We start from the raw sequence: 4,186 nt of genomic DNA, 5'->3' as shown, positions 1-4,186 counted from the left end.
ATATATATATGTATATATATGACAAAATGGACCTCAAAGTAAAGGCCAGAACAAGAGGTAAGGAAGACCACAGCATAATACTAAAGGGAGCAATTCAACAAGAAGATATAACTCTGGTAAACATATATGCACCCAATACAAGAGCACCCAAATACATAAAACAACTTCTGGAAGATATCAAGGGAGAGATCGATAGCAATACAGTCATAGTAGGGGACTTTAATACACCACGGACACCACTGGATAAATTCTCTAAACAAAAAGTCAGCAGAGACAGTAATCCTAAATGACTCACTAGATCAGATTGACTTAATTGACATGTTCAAAATATTTCATTCCAAAGATACAGAATACACATTCTTCTCAAGGGCACTAAGGACATTTTCAAAGATAGATGATATATTAGGACACAGGCAAAGTCTCTTCAAATTCAAGAGGATAGAAATCATAACAAGCATCTTCTCAGATCACAATGGAATAAAACTAGAAATCAACTATAATAAAAACAATGAAAAAAATCAAACACTTGGAGGCTAAATAGCATTCTATTAAACAATGATTGGGTTACCAAAGAGATCAAAGAAGAAATAAAAAGCATCCTGGGAACAAATGACAATGAAAACACAACAATCCAAAATGTAGGGACACAGTAAAAGCAGTCCTGAGCGGGAAGTTCATAGCTCTACAGGCCTACCTCAAAAAAACAAGAAAAACTGGTAATAAATTATCTAATCTTGCAACTTAATGAATTAGAAAGAGAGCAACAAGGAAAGCCCACAATATCCAGAAAGAAGGAATTAATAAAGATCAGAGCAGAAATCAACGACATAGAAACCAAAAGAAAAAAAAATAAATAAAAAGATCAGTGAAACCAAGAGCTGGTTCTTTGAAAGGATAAACAAGATTGATAAACCTCTCTCCAGGCTCACTAACAAATAAAGAGAGAGGATCCAAATAAACAAAATCAGAAATGAAAGAAGTGAAGTAACAACTGACCCTACTGATATACAAAGGATTGTAAAAAACACTATGAACAACTCTACTCCAAAAAACTGGACAACCTCGACGAAATGGACACATTACTAGTAAAATACAAGCTTCAAAAACTCAATCAGAGAGAATAAAAAAACCTGAATAGGCCTATAACTACTGATGAAATTGAAAAAGTAATCAGAAAGCTTCCAGCAAACAAAAGCCCTGAACCAGATGGCTTCACAGGGGAGTTTTACTGAACATTCAAAGAAGAACTAAAACCAATCCTTCCCAGACTATTCCAAAAAATTCAAGAGGTAGGCACACTTCCAAGCACTTTCTATGAAGCCAGCGTTACCCTTATCCCAAAACGAGATAACTACGCCAAAAAAAGAGAGAATTACAGGCTAATATCCCTAATGAACATAGATGCTAAAATCCTCAACAAAATTCTAGCAAATCGGATCCAGCATTACATTAGAAAGATCATACACCATGACCCAGTGGGATTTATTCCAGGAATGCAAGGCTGGTACAATATCTGCAAATCAATAAATGTTATACAGACCGGGATGCCCACTTTCACCACTCCTGTTCAACGAAGTGCTAGCTATAAATTGGAAAAGAAGAAGTAAAATTGTCATTATTCACAGATGACATGATACTGTAAATAGAAAACACTAAGGATTCCATCAAAAAATTATCAGACTTAATAAATGAATGGCAATGTAGCAAGATAAAAATTAACACCAAGAAATCTATGGCATTTTTATACACCATTAGTGAACTTACAGAAAGAGAATTAGAAAAACAATTCCATTTACCTTTGCACCCACACACAAAAAAAGTTAAGATACCAATGAATAAACTTATCTCAGGAGGTAAAAGACCTCTACTCAGAAAACTGCAGGATGTTGAAAAAAGAGCTAAGCCCTGATCATTTTGGCTCAGTGGATAGAGCATTGGCCTGCGGACTGAAGGGTTCCAGGTTCGATTTTGGTCAAGGGCATGTACCTTGGTTGCAGACACATTCCCAGTGGGACGTGTGTAGGAGTCAGCTGATCATTGTTTCTCTCTCATCGATGCTTCTAACTCTCTATCCCTCTCCCTTGCTCTCTGTAAAAAATCATAAAATATTTTTAAAAAGAGAGATAGAGGAAGACATAAACAGATAAAAGAACATACTGTGTTCATGGATTGGTAGAATCGACATCATTAAAATGTCCATACTACTTAAATCAATCTATAGATTCAATGCATTCCCCATTAAAATACCAACAGCATATTTCATAGATCTAGAAAGTACTCTCCAAAAATTCATCTGGAATAAAAAAGAAAAGAAAAAACAAAGCCAAAAAAACAATAAAACCTGAATTGCTGCAAGTGATCCTAAGAAAGAAGAAAGTAGGAGGGATCTCAATACCAGATATCAACCTGTTTTACAAAGCCACTGTTCTCAAAACTGCCTGGTACTGGCACAAGAACAGACATATAGACCAATGGAATGAATAGAGAACCCAGAAATTGACACAAACCACTATGCTCAATTAACATTTGACAAAGAAGGCAAGAACATACAATGGAGTCAAGACAGTCTCTTTAATAAATGATGCTGGGAAATATGGTCAGACACATGCAAAAAAATGAAATTAGTCCACCAACTCACACCATACTGAAAAATAAACTCAAAATGGATAAAGGACTTAAACATAAGATGGGAAACCATAAAAATATTAGAGGAATCCACAGGCAGCAAGATCTCAGATATATGCCGAAGCACATCATCACCAACACAGCTCCTAGGGCAATGGAAACTAAAGGGAAAAATAAACAAATAGGACTACATCAAAATAAAAAGCTTCTGCACAGCAAAAGAAACCATCAACAAAGCAACGAGAAAACCCACTGCATTGGAGAACATATTTGGCAATGATATCTCCGATAAGGGTTTAATCTCCAACATTTATAGGGAACTCATGCAACTTAACAAAAGGAAGACAAACAACCCAATCAAAAAATGGGCAATGGACCTAAATAGATACCTTTCAATGAAGACAGAAGGAAAGCCAAAAGACATATGAAAACTTGCTCAAATTCAGTAATTATTTGAGATATGCAAATCAGAGTGCCATTGTGGTACCATCTCACACCTGTCAGAATGGCTATCATCAACAAATCAACAAATGACAAATGCTGGTGAGGTTGCTGATAGAAAGGAACCCTCGTGCAATGCTGGTGGGACTGCAGACTGGTGCAGCCACTGTGAAGAGTATGGAGTTTCCTCAAAAAACTAAAAATGGAACTTCCATTTGACCCAGGGATCCCACTTCTAGGAATATATCTCAAGAAACCAGAAACACTAATCAGAAAGGATTTATAAACCCCTATGTTCATAGAAGCAAAATTTACAATAGCTAAGATTTGGAAACAGCCTAAGTGTCCATCAGCAGATGAGTGGATTAAGAAAACTTTGGCATATCTCCGCAATGGAATACTATGCCTCAGTAAAAAGGAAGGAACTCCTACCATTTGCAACAGCATGGATGGAGCTGGAGAGCATTATGCTAAGTGAAATAAGTCAGTGAGAGAAAGATAAATATCACATGATCTCACTCATTTGTGGATTATAATAGACAACATAAACTGATGAGCAAAAACAGATTTAGAGACAGAGAAGCATCGATCAGATGCTCAAAACTCAGAGGGAAGGTAGGGGAGGGTGGAGGTAGGGAGAGAGATCAACCAAAGGACTTGTAGGCATGCATATAAGCATAAGGGATGGATGCAGACAACAGGGGGTAAGGGTGCAGGCAGGACTCAGGGGATGAGAGGACAATGGGGGGGAAAAAGACACATTTGTAATACCTTAATCAATAAAAATTAAAAAGAAAAGAAAAAAAAAGCTGTCTTGCAGACTGTTAAATATATATAAAAAATGGACTAATCCTATCTAATAAAAGAGAAACATGGCAATAAGCCATACCTCCGCTACCCTTCCCATTGGCTAATCAAGGCGATATGCAAATTAACTGCCAGCCAAGGTGGCGGCCGACAGCCAGGCAGCTTGAAGCGAACATGAGGCTAGCTTGCTTGAGTGATGGAGTACTCCAACATTCCCTGCCTGCCACTGCCGGCCTCTGAGCTTGCAGTTTGAAACATTGTTACAAATATAGAAGCTAAACAAAACCAGAAACCTGCTTTCAGCAGCTGGGAT

This window comes from Myotis davidii, unplaced genomic scaffold (genome assembly GCF_000327345.1).
Source record: "Myotis davidii unplaced genomic scaffold, ASM32734v1 scaffold433, whole genome shotgun sequence".
Classification (NCBI taxonomy): domain Eukaryota; kingdom Metazoa; phylum Chordata; class Mammalia; order Chiroptera; family Vespertilionidae; genus Myotis; species Myotis davidii.
This window is presented reverse-complemented; position numbering follows the sequence as displayed.